This window comes from Piliocolobus tephrosceles, chromosome 5 (genome assembly GCF_002776525.5).
Source record: "Piliocolobus tephrosceles isolate RC106 chromosome 5, ASM277652v3, whole genome shotgun sequence".
NCBI classification, from domain to species: domain Eukaryota; kingdom Metazoa; phylum Chordata; class Mammalia; order Primates; family Cercopithecidae; genus Piliocolobus; species Piliocolobus tephrosceles.
Genome location: NC_045438.1, coordinates 82212199 through 82229288, shown reverse-complemented (window position 1 = coordinate 82229288; position 17090 = coordinate 82212199). Strand labels below are relative to the sequence as shown.

General features: G+C 40.3%; 1 protein-coding gene and 2 long non-coding RNA genes across 4 annotated transcripts in view; 2 read left to right on the top strand and 1 right to left on the bottom strand.

Moving 5' to 3' along the window:
- Window positions 1-849, top strand: part of LOC111538089 — an 11855-nt gene extending 11006 nt beyond the window's left edge. The window contains exon 6 of the long non-coding RNA XR_002730208.1: window positions 633-849. This is a non-coding gene — a long non-coding RNA (uncharacterized LOC111538089). The remainder of the gene's footprint in view (window positions 1-632) is intronic.
- Window positions 1-17090, bottom strand: part of BACH2 (BTB domain and CNC homolog 2) — a 383325-nt gene that overhangs the window by 172010 nt on the left and 194225 nt on the right. The window lies entirely within an intron of this gene.
- LOC111538090 lies at window positions 4245-15268 on the top strand. The gene is made up of 4 exons (XR_002730209.2): window positions 4245-4635; window positions 5560-5747; window positions 13574-13640; window positions 15062-15268. It is a non-coding gene; the product is annotated as an uncharacterized LOC111538090 (long non-coding RNA).

The following is a 17090-nucleotide window of genomic DNA, read 5'->3' as shown; positions in this document are numbered from 1 at the left end:
ACACACACACACACACACACACACACACACACAAACTTACTTTTTTTTCCCTCTGGATTGAGTAGAAAGACAATTTAATACAGTGGTCAGAAAACAAAATGACACTTCAAAACTTAGTTCTAAAAATATAAATTGCATTTAGAGACCATTATCTCCTTTTTAAAAAGGTCAAATCTCAAATGTTCAGCTGGTTCCAGGCCATATAAAAATATGACTCAAAATCTGATGACAGTTTTGGTAACAAACACCTTGAGAGTGGCCCTGAAATCCTTATTTATATTCAGAAACGCTAAATGGAGTAGTCACGCGCCATTTTATAGCTCAAGGGGTTCAAAAAGAAAGAGGTCAACTGATGTTAATTTTCTGGAAATTTAGAGATGAAGTTTTTTTTTTTAAACTCTTATCTTTCAAACAGAATTTAAACAGACACTTGTATAAGGCAGAACCCCTTTGAACCATAGATCTTGTGGCTTTTGTGTTTTATTCTACTGGCATGGAAAGGTGATGAAAGAAAACGTGCTTTTTGCTGCAACAGAGAAAGAAGTGGGGAGGGAGATGCAGTTATTTCAGACAGGATGGAGAAAATTAATTGAGATTAAACAGCTCTGAAAGTTTCCACTTCAACATTTCAGGTTCTGGGACTCCAGCTGAAGAACTAAAGCTAGAAAATTCACTTATTTGACATTCAAGGTGTTTAAGTTCCCAAATACAGCAAAGAGGTTATCAGATTTTCACTTACACCATAAAAGGATGGTGCAAGCAGAACTACTTGCCACTAACAAGCCAGAAAAAAGAAAAAGTGTGAAAGAAATGTGTTGAAAGTACATAATTTGAAATAATTCTTGGATTTCTGCAGATTTTATATATAAAAATTGGAATACTAGACTGTATTGATACATCATCACCATCATCATCATCATCATCATCTCCACCACCACCATCATCATCTGAAAATACCTACTTGCTAGGAACTGTGTTAGAAATTTTACAGGTATTATTAGCCTATCTGGTACATGAGAGAACCCTGGTTCAGAGAGGCAAAGTGCTTTGCTTAAGGTCACACTGCTGGAGATGGGACAACATGCAATCTGAATCCAAGCCGCCCTGTCACAGCTACCTCCTTCCCTGTACAACACTGCCTTCCTCCACAATGTGGGGAGACTACATCCTTCTCCTGCGAAGGAAACATGACCACTTTCCCATGTGCTACTAGTAACACATGAAAGTAAACTGACAACCCTGCAGGTACCACAACAATTTAACTATTTGTATAAAGAGTTGATTAGCTTATTAGTGCTAAAATGGTTATAGTTCATGAAGCATAATTTCTTACTTGTTATACTTCAGTGTCGTTTCTGTCCCTTGACTATGCAAAGCCCCTGCCTGGTCTTGCCACCTGCTTCTCTCTCTGCCTAGAATTCCCTCCCACAACCCTTAGCCATGCTGGTTACTTCTCCTTCACTAGGTCTAGTTCAAATATGTCACCTGCAGAGACACTGTCCTTAACATGCTCTGTCCTCTCCCAAACAGCTAGGCATTGCCCTGCTTGTTTCCATCAAGGGATAATCAAAATCCACATGTTTATTTACTGTATAATTGCCTATCTTCTCTCTCGGTCCACGTAAGACCCACAGTGGCAGGGAACTAGCTTCTCTTGCTCACCACTGATACCTGACACTTGTAAAAGTGCCTGGCACAAATTTGAATGAATGGATACACCAATACATGAATGAAGACCAAGTGTTTGCAGAGTGCAGTGGCAGGTACACATAGACGGACCAGAGGAGACACACTGCCCTGGGGATCTGCCTGCCTTTGCCGGCCCTGGAGTCCTAGGCCAGAGTTCATCCGCTCCCAGCTCAAACCCTGCCTGGAGACTGAGCATACATCTGCCCTCGGCCCTCCTCTCCTGCTGCACTTCCTGACATGACATAGCCTCTTCTTCCCCAACAGTGGCTCTTCCTCACATGATGAGCTCAGTTTTTGTCCCTGGATCGAATCTCTACATTCTACCATTCACCTTGTATAAAAACCAACCATGCTTACTCCTCCTGTGGTCACATACCCTTCAGAGAATCTGGGGCCACGGCCTTGGGTTCCACCATAACCATAACCCCATAACCATGTGACACTGTCAAGGCCGACTCCAGGCTTGCTGCATCCCGAACCCAGTGCAACAGCCAGTGCTAGGCTCTTTCCCAGCCTTCTGTCCTGAGCCACCTCACTTCTTTCTGTTGTCTGCCCTCTCTTCCCATGTCCAAGCTCATGGATGACTCTTGGCAGGCTGGATAAGAGAAAGAATGTGAAGGAGAGGAGAGAGAAAGTCAGAAGCAACAGAAGCTGCTGTGTGTCCACATGGGAAGCCCGTGGACTACATCTGTCCATGAGAATTTTCATAGTGTTCTGTAGATTTTTTTTTTTAATAGTGAGTTTAAACTATGGATCAGCAGAGCTGAAAGGGACCTTGGAGATCACTGAGTCCCACTGTCTCACTGTACTGTTGAACCAATGTGTGAGTAATGGGCTGAGGAGGAAGAAGGCAGCATTTGTTGAGGGCTTAACATCTGCTTTGGCATATAGGGTCCCAGGTCCCAGACCCAGTGAGTGACAGAGTGAGGACCATGCAATGCTTAAATAAGCACTTCCATCCCATACACACTTTGCCCTATGACTTACATATTCACACCACATGTGGGAAAGGCTTGGCATTTACCATATAAAGATACTTGGAATTCTTGCCTCAAAGGGTAAGTGCGTTTTCCTTCTGTATTGGCCAATATACTTTTAGAAAATTATGGTAAAATATCCAAAACGTAACATTTACTACTTTAATCAGTTTTAAGTATACAGTTCAGTGGCACCAAGTACATTTGTTTTGTTGTACAACCTTCACCAGTATCCATCCGATCATTTTTAAAGTATTTTCTAAAACTATACATCCAAAATGAGAGTGAAGGAAACAAAAAAGTAGAAGAAAGAAAAGACAGGTAGAAAATAAACTTTTGGGCATGCATTTCAGCTGACAAAAACCTTTCATACGAATTAGGTTCTCTGTGACATATTCATTATTTTCCTAGTCATGAAACGGGAACTGTGAGACACCACGTGAAAAGGCGGCTTTTATTGTTTCTCTAGGTTCTATACTAGTTGTATCCGCTTACAAAAATGTTACACAACCCAGTACATCACAGCCTTCCACGCCTCCTCCATAAAAGGACAAGTAAAATAGTATTTCTTGGAAAGACAGGCATTTACCAATGCACTGCATCTAGATGGAGCTGTCTCCATCATTCTAGTCTGTTTCTAAACAGGGTTTTAAAGTCTTGGCACAGAGCACAAAGAATGTCCCTTTTCTATTCAGCATTTAGTTCAGCTCCACAATATATTTAGCAGGATTTCTTCGCTCCCCCTTCTCTTCTTGGTTTAATGACCTCAAATGTACCAACATCCTGTCTTACCTAATCCCCTAACAAGTTCTATCAAATGCCAGGACAGAATCAGACAGCACTGCAGGCGGTGAGATCATTCACTAAGAATTCATTTTTATTCCAAAAATTAGGAGTGCCAGACCATTTAACACAATCTATCACACAGCCAGAAAATTAGCCTAGTGCTTTAAGAGAAACATTTAAGTAACTTTTAAATATCTTCTTCCTGACATAGATTCTTTAAAAACCTGAAGACTCTCTCTCCAGAAGAGGCATAGACACAAAACATTTCCACATGACAGCAAGAGTTCAGGACTCTTTGAAGACGATGTAGGTCCCCTAAGAATCCATAAACCTCAGGTTAAAATCTCTTGTAAAAGAACTCCAAGACTTTACTTTGTCCACAAGCCCCTGTACTGGATCCTTATCCATGGAGCATCCAGGGTAACTTCTTCTGGTGCCACTTTTGTCCCTGGATGAGAAACGACTTGTTTCAGCTTCAGGAACATCGCTACGTGGCTTCTGGTCCAACTGACTGTCGGCACAGCTGGGCCTCTCCCCACTTCAGCTGGCTACTCTGGGAACATTCATTTCTCTTACTGGTCCATGACATGCTTGCTCTACCCCAGTGTTAGGTTTTGCTTTTCAATTTGCCATCTTGGATCCTGTGGTCCCTTCTGTCTTCCTGTCACTTTCCTTGTTGGTCCTTGTGGCACTTTTGTTTTAAAAATTAAACCTTTTTTTTTTTTTTTTCAAATCATAAAAGCAAGAGCTTCCCGTTTGCATTTAAGTCCTTTGTTTTTTCTCCAAAAGCATACTTCAGCCTTCATACCTTTGTTCTTGGAAAGACTTTGCCCACCTCTCTAAGTAGCAGATCCTGACACTCTCTATTCACTTCGGGACAGGGTTTCTCCTCCAGGAGCAGTGTGGGGCAGTGAGTTAGGAAAAAGCCTAAAGTCAGAGAGACCCAGGTCTAATCCCAACATAGTAGCTGACTTTGGCCAAGCAATTTGAACAAACGCTCAATTTCCTGATGCGAACAAATAAGGAAGATAAAGCCAACTTATGCTTTTATTTTTTTTTAGACAGGGTCTTGCTCTGTCACCCAGGCTGGAGTACAGTGGCATGATCATAGCTCACTGCATCTTCTAACTCCTGGGCTCAAGTGATCCTCCGGCCTCAGCCTCCTAAGTGGCTGGGACTACAGGTGTGTGTCCTTAAAACTGGCTATGTTTTGTTTTTGTTTCTTAAGGAAGACTAAGAGAGCTGATATGTTCATAGTTTCTGAAACACAGAAGGTATCTAGTAAATGGTGATGATCATGTCATTCCCTTCTAACTCTTCACATATGGGATTCAGCATACATTTTATATTTTATAAGCAACTCCTGCTGCTTTCTATTAGGTAGCCAGGACCACTTATGTTTGGAGCCTTAGGCATTTTTTAACAGGTTTATTGAGATATAATTAGCATATCATACAATTCATACCTTTAAAGTATACAATTCAATGTTTTATAGTATATTCACAGAGCTGTGCGACCATCACCACTACCTAATATCAGAACATTTCCATCATCCAAAAAAGAAACCCCATACCCATAGCAGTTACTCTTCATTTCCTTTCCCCTTCAACCCTTGGCAACCACCAATCTACTCTCTGTTTCTATGGATTCTGCTATTCTACACATTTTGTATAAATGGAATCATATATTATGAGGCCTTTTGTGTCTGGCTTCTTTCGCTTTACCATATTTTCAGGGTTCACCCTTGATGTAGCAAGTGTCAATACTTCATTCCTTTTTATGGCTGCATAATAATCAATTGTATTCATATACCACATTCTGTGTATCCATTTATCAGTTGATGGATACTTGGACTGTTTCCACATTTTAGCTATTATGAATAATGCTGCCAAGAACATTTTTGTATGGTTAGACATATTTGGATACGTTTTCAATTTACTTGGATATATACCTGGAAGTGAAATCGCTGGGTGGGATGGTTAATTTTATGTGTTAATTTGACTAGGCCACTATACCAAGACATGTGGTCAAACACGTTTGGATGTTGTTACAAAGGTGTTTTTTAGATAAGATTAACATTTACATCAGTAGTCTTTGAATAAAGCAGATTATTCCATGAGGTGGGCCTCATCCAATCAGTTGAAGACCTTAAGAAAAAAGACTGACCTCTCCCGAGAAGAAGGAATACTGACAGCAGACTCCCTTTGAACTCAAACTGCAACATCAACTCTTCTCTGGGTCTACAGCCTGCTGGCCTACCCTGCAAACTCTGAACTTGCCAGTCTCCTCAATCATGTAAGCCAATTCTTTAAAATAAATCTGTCCCCTTCCTTTCTCTCTATACACACACACATACACACACCCCCTCTATTGGTTCTATTCTCTGAAGAACCCTAACTAATACACTGGGACAAATGGTAACTCTGTATTTAACATTTTGAGGAACTGCTAAACTGTTTTCCAAAATGATTGTAGCAGGACAATCCCACCAGCAATGTATAAGGGTTCCAATTTCTCCACATCCTCACTAACACTTATCACTGTCTTTTAGACTTTAACCATCCTAGTGGGGGTAAACTGGTAACTCATTATAATTTTGATTGCATTTCCCTAATGACTAATGATGCTGAACATCTTTTCATTCACTTATTGGCCATTTGTATATCTTTTTCTGAGAAATGCATATTTTAATTGTCCATTACTTGTCTGGGTTATCTTTTGAGCACTGAGCTGTAAGAATTCTTTATATATTCTGGATACAAATCCTTTGTCAGATACATGATTTGCAAGTATTTTCTCCCATCTGTGGACCATCTTTTCACTTTCTTAATGGTTTCCTTTAAGCATGAAGTTTTTAATTTTATGAAGTCCCATTTATCTAATTTTTCTTTCATCTTTTGTACTTGTGGTATTATATCTAAGAATCCACTGCCTAATGCAAGGTCACAAAAATGTATCCCTATATTTTCTTCTAAGAGTTTTAGAATTTTTGCTTATATTTATTTTTCTGATCCATTTTGAGTTAATTTTTGTATACAGTGTAAGATGTAAGTGCAAGTTCATTCTTGTGTGTGTAAATATCCAGTTGTCCTGGCACTATATGATGAAAAGACTATTTTTTCCTCATCAAATTGCTATGGAACTCTTGTTGAAAACTTTGAGCATACATGTACTGTATTGAAGACTACACTGTCTCATAGGATGTTTTGAAAAAAGGAAGTGTGAGTCCTCCAATTTTGTTCCTCTTTTGCAAGATTGTTTTAGCTATTCTAGGTCCCTTGCATTTCCATATGAATTTTAAAATCAGCCTGTCAATTTCTGCAAAAATGCTGCAACTTTGATAGGGATTGTGTTGACTATATAGGTTTGGATAGTTTTGCCATCTTAACAAGTCTTCTGATCTATGAACACTGGATGTCTTTCCATTTATTTATGTTTCCTTAATTTCTTTCCATAGCATTCTGTAGTTTTCAATGTTCAAGTCTTGCACTTCTATTTCTTAAATGTATTCCTGAACATTTAATTATTTTTGACGCTACGTAAATGGAATTGTTTTTGTAATTTCATTTTTCTTGCTAGTGTACAGAAATTGATTTTTGTAGACTGAACTTTCATCCTGCAAAATTGATGATCTTGCTTATTATTCATTCTAATAGGCTTTTTTTGTGTGTGGTTTATTTTTTCTTTTAATGAACTACAGTCAAGTATTTTTAAATATTTTGAATCACAAGAAGATCCTGGCACATAAACCTATGACTTAAACTTTACTATAAATATAAAGAGCTCATACTATTATTTGTCCCCTTCTTGTGGCATTGGGTAATGATCCTGCTTTTGGGTTATAGTCTTGGTGGCATTCCTACTGCCACTGACAGCCCATATAATGATTTGAAAAGTTCCTGGGACTCCAGGACACATGGTGAGACATGAATCTATTTTCCATAGAAGTGGTATTATAAAAAGAGGTCAGGTTTCCAGCCTATCCCTAAAGTCTGTTTAAAGGGGTATCATTCAGTGAAGATGCCACAGGGTCTGGCCTCACCATTCTCGAAGGGAATCTAAAGGGTTTGTTTTAATAGGAAACCACACTCTATAGGAGTTTTGAATGAAACTTTCAAAAAGTGCCTTCCTGGGCGGGGCGTGGTGGCTCACGCCTGTAATCCCAGCACTTTGGGAGGCCGAGGCCATCGGATCACCTGAGGTCAGGAGTTCAAGACCAGCCTGGCCAACACAGTGAAACCCTATCTCTACTAAAAATACAAACAATTAGCTGGGCATGATGGCGGGCGCCTGTAATCCCAGCTACTTGGGAGGATGAGGCAGGAGAATCACATGAACCCAGGAGGCGGAGGCTGCAGTGAGCTGAGATCGTTTCACTGCACTCCAGCCTGGGCAACAAGAGCGAAACTCCATTTCAAATAATAATAATCAGTTAAGACTTCTTATGGGCTTTTATGTAGACACTTCTGCTAATCTACTTCTTCTTTCTAAGTCAGGGCCGACTCCCAATATACAATACTTTGAGGGGCAGTGGTAGTTATTTTCACAAAATCTGCTAAATTTGACACAATACACAAAATATATATATATATATTTTACCAGACTATATTTTGCTTCAGGTTTAAAAACTGATTTCTAGCCAGCATTCAGAGACCTACTTTGCATCTTGATCCATGAGTCACTGATTTGAGCATGCATTTGCCCAGAATACCCAGGCATGTGAAAGGATCAAAATATCACACTTTGATTGATTTAGAAAGTTATTTTCTACCACCACACAGTCTGAGAGTTTCTATGCCGCATCTGACTAATTGGGGAGGTGTAGGAACAGAGAGAGCCAGGAGCTGCTGTGTGGAAGACCTTGTCCCTCCTCCCAGGCACCAAGATCCCAGGGAGTAGCAACCTTGCTCTCCACGGGGAAGTGTGTGTGTGTGATGCTCATCTTAGCATCATCTGGTTATCGGAGTCATCTTTTGAAGAGATCCTGGTATTTCGGTTTGACAAAAATCGAGAAACATTTTAGAAAGAAAATCGGATTTGTGTGTATATGAAGAATATTCCTGAAAAGAAACTCTGTTACGAAACTGAAATCTGGAGACCGCGGTGGTGCTAAGTTGAGTCATCAGTTCCCTTTACACCCTAATAATTGACGGCACTTTGATCACAATGACTGCTCTGGGTGATGCTTTTTTGTTTGCTTTTTAAAGTACTTCCTTGTGTAAACAGGTTGTCTCACTGTCGTCTTGAAAACATGTTTACGTTTGGGGGATCATGGGGAACATCTGTTAGAAACAGATTTCGTGCTTTTCTGTCAACTTAAGGAAGTCTGAATCCTATTTCTTGGTAATACACAAAAGCTCTTGGAGAGTTAAATGAAGTTCTACTGGAAAGGGGGCTGATTGGATATTTTGATTGCTCTTCGTATACGTATTTAAAAATTTGTCCTGAAAACATCCATTTGAAATAGAAACACGCATGAATTATTGTTCACTTTTTGTAGATGCAGACAACGAAGTGTAGAGAGGTGAAGTGGCCTGGTCAGTGACCGACAAAGTGGCAAAGAGGGGGCCACATGCATCACAGGGACATACTGACCCTTAATCAGCACCAAATAAAATCCGCAGGTATCAAGGGTCCCCTGATATTATTTTCAAAAAGATGTTACAATCCCTTCACAACTTTATTGAGATCACTGATTCTGGAGAGGGCAAACGTTAGGGCTGAGTGATGTATCCCCCAAAAGAGCAGTTTCTTTCTCCAGGTCTCAAGTTAGAGATCTAGGTGTGTGTGGAGAGGTGGGGTGTTCAGAGGGAACAGGAACAAAGCTTGAAGGAGAGGCTGAACCAGTAAGAGAACTTCAGGCAAAATACTTTACTGAAACCTCAACAATGAGGCTGCTCCTGTTGTTTCTAGAAGCGAGGTGCTCCTCTTGGAGGGTGTGCCAACTCGCTCTGGCCCTTGGATTTGAGGCAGGAGCGGTCTGTGTGTGAAGAGAAAGAACTGCTGTCATGACAAAATGGGAGATGCTGCAGATTTTATTTAAATGCCCACAGGCAGCACAGCCCCTAGACCTAGGCAAGGAAGGACTCTGTTCTCCTTCAGTTAGGCCAGGGAGGCATCGTCCCCCATCTGCCTTATGATCTCTCCCTTAAACTGTTTCAGAATTTCCCACCCAAGGGGCCCCAAGTGAGCTCCCAGGGTCAGTGGATGCTCTTTCCCTCGGTCCTTCCTCCCTTTGATGATCTACACCACCTGAAGGGTGAGAGAATGGCCAAGGGCAGCTATTTACAGAGATGTGCATGTATCTTGGACATTTGGGCTGGTGTGTCCATGTGCATGTTTCAAGGCCTCATTTGGGCTGATGTGTCCAGGTGCATGTTTCAAGGACCCTGCAGGATGGGGGACTAGGGGAGTGGGAGGAGAAGGAGCAGGAAAGAAGGAAGCGGGTAGGTGTATGCTGGTTTCCCCCATACCACCATGTTCCCATTTGGAACTCTAAGGAGAGTGATAATTCTAAATTTAAACCTGGCCTTCTGAAAGGTCATTACATCAAGGCAGAAGGACAGAACGTATTTTACACAACCAGTTTGTTAGTCTGATTCATAAATTTTAATATTTAAGTGTACGGCATATGAGCTTCAATTGTGCCTTTGTCTGGAGCCCTACAAATATTAGAGCCAGACCTGTCCAGAGCCATGTGGATCAGGGCTGGGAAGCCTTCAGATTGCAGATGTGCAGTTGTGCATTACACACGCTGCATGTTGCAGACACCGACCCTCTGGATGATAAAGTGGAGGTGGCTGCAAGGCATTTCCAGAATATCGAGGTGCTCACACAACAAAGGTTTCCTTCACTTGTTTTGGGAACACTGTGCTGAAGACAGCTTAGCCAAATATTTCTCTGTTTGGCTGTGGCCGAATACATCAGGGTCTTGCTATGGGCCAACTAAGCAAATCTTAATTTTTATAAAAAATAATTACCTAATACTTTCATCTCTTATGGTTTCTTTATTCCATACATACTTTGTAATGCGTTTATCAGCAGCTGGTTGAACAACTTGGTGTACCAGTGGGAGACAAACCAGCAGCAATTATACATGGCAAGTAAGGACCAAAACATAGGCAGGAAAATAAAAATACCAACGAATGTTAGGCTGAACTATAAAAAATAATTAAGTAGCTGTACATCAAATGCATAAATATGATTCATTTTTAAAGGCCCACACATATTACACTCACTTTCAGGAGTTTCCCAAAGTAATTTAAAACTATTTGATGTTGCTTCCTGTTTTTCAGTCCTTTTATCTGTTTATGGGGGTGGCAATTCTACTGCTAACCAACTGAACAAGAAGGAAAGTGAAGGATGGGGCCATTTTCCTGGTTTTAGTCATCAAAATCTGCTTTAAAAGACTGAATTTTTAGACCTTAAATTTAAAAATTTGGGGCTCCAAGCTTCAAAGTAATTATCTAAGACTTATCCCACAATACAACTACAGATTGCACCAACAGTTTCTCTTAGAGTTAGTGCGACTCTTGCATCAACTTTGTTTCCTGTTCTCTCCAAAGCTCCTTTCTAAAGCAACTGAGCTTCAGAAGAGGGAAGAAGGAAATAGGGCAGAGGGGCTTGCTGACCTCAGTCTGCATTCAATACATTTTTCTTTTTCTCTTTGAGACAAGGACTGCTAGGAAAGGGCCTTTTCATATTTTAAAGCTGAAGTTTCAAAAAAGCTAGAACATTTCAAAGATATTTATTCCATAAAATTATCCTCAGGTACCAAAAGTAGCTCTGGAGAAGTGGCCACCTCTTTTTATTTGGCCTTCATAGCTCAATATTTTAATCAAGTAGATGGTTAATGAAAAGCAAACCTACACTTTCCGTGAAGTAAATAAAGTCATGTGCTGAAAAATGACATTTCAGTTGATAACAGACTGCATATATGATGGTGGTCCCATAAGATTCTAACACCATTTTTTACTGTACCATTTCTATGTTTAGATACACAAATACCTCCCACTGTGTTACAACTGCTTATAGTATTTGGTAGACTAACATGCTGTACAGGTTTGTGGCCTAGGAGCAGTATATACCATACAGCCTAGGTGTGCAGTAGGCTATACCATCTAGGTTTGCATTAAGTACACTCTATGATGTTTGCACAATGATGAAACTGCCTAATGACGTACTTCTCAGAATGCATCCTATCGTTAAGTAATGCATGACTGTGCTATTATGAGGTGACAGGCATTTTGGGGATCAGCTAGTTCAATGTGTCAAAGTCTTGACCATCAAGTGGGTGGCACTGATGAAATACTTCGAATGAGAAGAAAGGTACTGCCAAGTCAATTTTGGAGAATTATATGTACCAGATCATTGCATACATCATTACAGGCAAATCTGCCTCCTTGTAGCCTAAAAACACTGGTTTGCCCTACAGGGCAACCAGAGGAAGTGTAACACCTACATACATGGTAGGGAGTAAGTGGTGGCTCTGCCTCCTCTTTTCCCAAGTCTTCTCTCTGTTTCTAGTTCCTTCAAATGTTATTTGACATGGTTTCAGGTTCTCTATCACTGTCTTGGGCCATTGTCCTTTAAAAATATTTAAATTCTAAATTTAAAAATCATCATTTCAATTTAAAACCACATTATAGGTTGGGCGTGGTGGCTCACTCCCACAATCCCAGCACTTTGGGAGGCTGAGGCAGGTGGATCACGAGGTCAAGAGATCGAGACCATCCTGGCCAACATGGTGAAACCCTGTCTCTACTAAAAATACAAAAATTAACTGGGTGTGGTGGTGTGTGCCTGTAGTCCCAGCTACTTGGGAGGCTGAGGCAGGAGAATTGCTTGAACCCAGGAAGCAGAGGTTGCAGTGAGCTGAGATCATGCCACTACATTCCAGCCTGGCGACAGAGCGAGACTCTGTCTCAAACCAAACCAAAACAAACAAACAAACAAAAAAAACCACCCCACGTTATAGCCAATAATACATTTGCCAATATATCTATCAAATGTGATATCAAATAAAGCACAATTTTACTGGTGATGAGTACATAGAACTATTTTTCACCTTCTTAGTCCTACAATGCAGGCCACAATTTCATTAATGTTTTGGGCAGCTACATCACATCACTGGCTAGGACTGAGTTTACAGAAATGAAACCCCCAAGGATTTTTCATATATTGCTATTGTGTTTTATTTCCCACATTCTCTATTTGTGATTTTTTTTTTTTTTGTGGGGGTGTGGGATACAACTGTAGGTCTTGGCATTTATTCCTATTATTAAATGTCAACTCACTTGGGTCTCGTCCCTTGTTTCCTTCTTCTTTCTTCTGTCTATTCACTCAGTGGCAAAGGAGCACATGAAAGAGAACTGTGCTCAAGGGAATTTCTTTTTATCATGGAACTGTACAAGGCTTACAAAGCAGTGGGCAGTAGGGGTGAAAACTAACTCAGTAAACAATACCCTTTAGGAATTGGCTCAGTGTGTATGCTGTGTCAAATCCTGCTTGGTAAATTCCAAGAGGAAACTCTGAATAAATATTTACCACATCTATTTATTTCTCCTACTGAGAACTATATAAGACAAGAGGATGTTAAATGATGAAACAGATTTCAGGATTTCTGCTCTCCGCTGAGTCCTGCCCATGGGGCGTGAGGACTGATACAAGTCCCAGCCTCATAATGAAACCAGACACAGTTCACTTCCTTTTGTTTCTTAAACCACCCCCTCACCTGGGAGATGTCTTGAAATGACACAGACTTAGTTATGTATCACTAACCTGAGATCTCAAGGGAATGACTGGTATTAATTATCAATAGTAATAATAATATTTAATATACCCTTATGGGAAGGTGGACAGCATGTCCTTGGGATGAAATATAGTCCTGACTAAGCCTACCTGTTCAAGCTGTCAATCCCTATTGTCTCCAAAGGAGAACGGAGACATTTCAACTCCAGAGCCATCTCCTCTTCCAATTGACATAATAAGGAAAGGTCAAGAAGAATCTAGTTAGAGATGAGTGGACTCTGCATTACACTCCCATGGCTTCTTACTGAAAGTGAACTACCAAAGAAATCACAAAGCATTTTTTGTCTAATTCTTCCCCTCTTCCTTCCCAGCTTTGGAAACAGCCTGAGATCAGCCTGAGATCAGACAGAGGAGGCCAACTCACAAGCTGGTTATCAGGTGGGCTCTTTGCTTACTGCAGCCCCGAGGAACAGAACCAAAAGGCTGGGGCAGTGGAGAATGTCTCTCATCACTCTAGACTTAAGCTAGCGAAAAGCAACCAACCACCCAAATACAGAATCTATGCCCTTCTTGTCTTATAGCTTTTGTAACTTTCTTCAATTTTAGTTGTTCCCCAGTTAACCTTTTTACTGAGGACAGAGGGATGACCTGCCCCATTCTTGGGCTTTCTGTTTGCTCTTTCCCCTCCTCAGGGATCAATCACTATTCTTGAGCTCTGGATCCCCATCCCCTCTCTCTCACTTAGGGAATTTGTTCCTGAATTTACCTTCGCTGTCCCTGGGACATCAATTTCTCTCTCCTGGACCATTTCCCTTTGCATATCTTAAATCCCTTCTTGACACCATAGCTTCCTCCAGAACCAATCCCTTTCTCTGCCCCTGTTCTGAAGGAAGACCCTCAAAATAGTTGTCTTTACTTGCTGCCATTATTTCCTCATTTCTCTTTCATTCCTTAACCTGTTGTAGATTTTTTGTCACTCCAGAGACAACTGTTTTTATCAAGGTTAGTGATGATCCCCATCTTGCCAAGTCCATGCTCAACTCTCTATTCTCATCTTACAAGACTTCTCACTATCACTTGACTGGGTCGTCAACTTCCTCCATGAAACCACTTCTTCCTGTGGCTTCAGGGGCACCACACTGTCCTGGCTTCTCATCAGCTTCACCTGTGGCTCCCTCCCAGGAGTTCTCTGCTCCTCCTCCTCTGCTCCCCATCTAAATGCTGGAGTGTCTTGGAGCTCCATCCATGGACTTTCTCTTTCCTCTAACTATACTCACTCCCAGGCCTGTGGTTTTGTCACCTATATGCTGAAGTCTCTCAAATTTATTATATGTTGCCCCTGACCTCTTCCTGAATTTCCATATCCAATTTGCTACTCAGCACCTGAGCTTGTATATTCAACATGCATCTCAAGTATAACATGGCCAAAAAAGAATTCTTGTTTCCATCCTCCCTCCAAACCTACTTCTTTCCAGTCTTTTTCATCACAACTGCTTGGGACAAATATCTGAAGATGAATAAAAGAGAATATATAGACTTCCATCTGCCCTGCCTCCATAATACATCTCGAAATTAACCACTTTCTCAGTATTTAGACATGTTGGTCTGAGGACTCCTTTACACCCTTAAAAATCAATAAAATCCCCAAAGAGTTCTTGATTATGTGGGTTATATCTATTGATATGTGCCATATTAGAAATTAAAACAAAACTTAAAAAAATAGAATTCACTGTATTTGAAAAACAATAAAATCATTGTATATTAACACAAATCACATATTTTATGAAAATTAATACATTTTACAAAACATAAGTGAGAGAAGTAACACATTTTTGCAAATCTAATATCTGGCTTAACAGAGGACTGCTGGATTCTCATATTTGGTACTGCCTTCAATATGTTGCTCTATGGCGTTTTGATGGAAGGACATGAAGAAAATCTAGACTCACACAGATACATAGTTGGAAATGGGTGAAGTATTTTCATCATCTTTTGATAACTGTGGATATTCTCTGATTCTACACCAGAAATCAACAAGTGGTAGTTTTTAAAATGTAGAGTCTGAAATGTGGTACCTGAAAATCTGTCAATAAAAACTTTTCTTATTTTGTTAATATTAAAATCTATTTGTCTATCTTGCACTTTGAATGGATTTTTCACCTGTGCATAATTTTATAACATTACACATTTGGTCAATTGGAAATACTTGTTCACTAAGTTCGGAGATCTTTGAGATCTTTTGAATATTTCACATTTCGTGATCTGATACCAAATTCTCCACATTCATTAACATCACCATCAATCTCATCAGAAAAAGTCTTTCATGTATTGGGAAGTTATCAAGCTTTACAGTGGCAGCTATGTGTTTTCCAAAATCCTAATTTTTGTTTCAAGCTCAAATTTTGTCACTGGCAACAAATACTGTCAGTTGTTTTTCTTGAAGTATCAGGGCACTTCATTCATTTTTGATAAAAGATTTGTCAAACAAATACCCAAATTGGAGTAACTAGAGTTTGTCTGTTAGTTGTTCTTTTAAGTCATATTGGCATTCCATGAAAAAAGCAGCTAGTTCAGCTTGCGACTCAAACTGCACACGGGTTTTTCCTGGAGATAACCAGTATACTCTGGTATACGGTAGAAGGGCTTATGTGTGCTTCCCATTTTGTCACACAGAATATTAAAAAGATATCACTCAAAAGTTGAGATTTAATAAAAACAGTAATTGCTATTGCTTCATACAGGATATTCTGAAGTGAAATTGGCATTCTGTTCTATTGTAAGTATGTGCTGGTGAAGAACTAGCAGTTTGGTACCACTATCTTGTTTCATGCTGAGGTACCAGCAATTTTCCCCACCATTACATTGCACTAGCAGTGCACATGTCAATACTGTGAAAAAGACAAAGAGCATCTTGCTATTACTGTGAAAACAGTTTTAACCTTGCATTCCCCAATAAGATCTTCCGGGCCCCCAGGAACCCACAGACCACACTTTGAAAATTGTGGCACTGGCTTGCCATCTTCTATCCAGGCCACCACCATCTCTTTCCTGGGCTTGCAAAAAAGCCTTCTTGATGGTCTCTCTGATTTTACTTTTGCCTCTGTAGAAGTCCTTCTCCATAGAGCAGCCAGATAAACTTTCAGATCACATCACTCTTCTGCTTAAAACCCAAACTTTAGATGTCCCATTGCTCACAGAATAGCATCTGAGGTGCAGGCCCAGGCTGCCCCAATTTCCTCATTCATGCCTGTACTCCTTTTCTTTCCCCTTCTCCAGTCACTTGACCTGTGGATCTCTTTAAACCTATCCTGTGTGCTCCAGCCTGGAAGGATCCTCCCCCAGGTTTTAGCAGGTAGGGTTCTCCTCATTTAGGTCTCATCTCCTGTTTTAGGCATTACCCAACCTGCTCATACACATCTTCCTATACACTGCCCTCCTCTGGATTACATAGCTCCCTTTATTACCCTGATTTCACTCAGCATTCTCTGAAACGATATTGTTCACTAATTTGACAGCTACTTTGTTGTCTGCATTCCTAAAACAGAAAGTGAGTTTCCACAAGGGTAGGAATCTTGTATCTTGTGTTATGCCATATCGTTACCATCTAGCACAATACTTGGAACACAGCAGGTGATTAATTAGTATTTGCTGAGTGGATGCTTCTGTGAGTCACAATGGGTGGTAGGATACCACGCAGGAAAGCTCTCTGCATACTGCAAAATATATACATGTAAAGTAAGAGAAATGATGGCTTGCAACTTGTAATTCTCCCTCACTAGTACATACTTTGCCGTCTCAAATTTAAATCAGAGATGACATTATCAGGCTATTAATGTTTGCCTTCTTGACTATTTTTCTGCAGATCAAACAAGATAAGAGTCCACGATC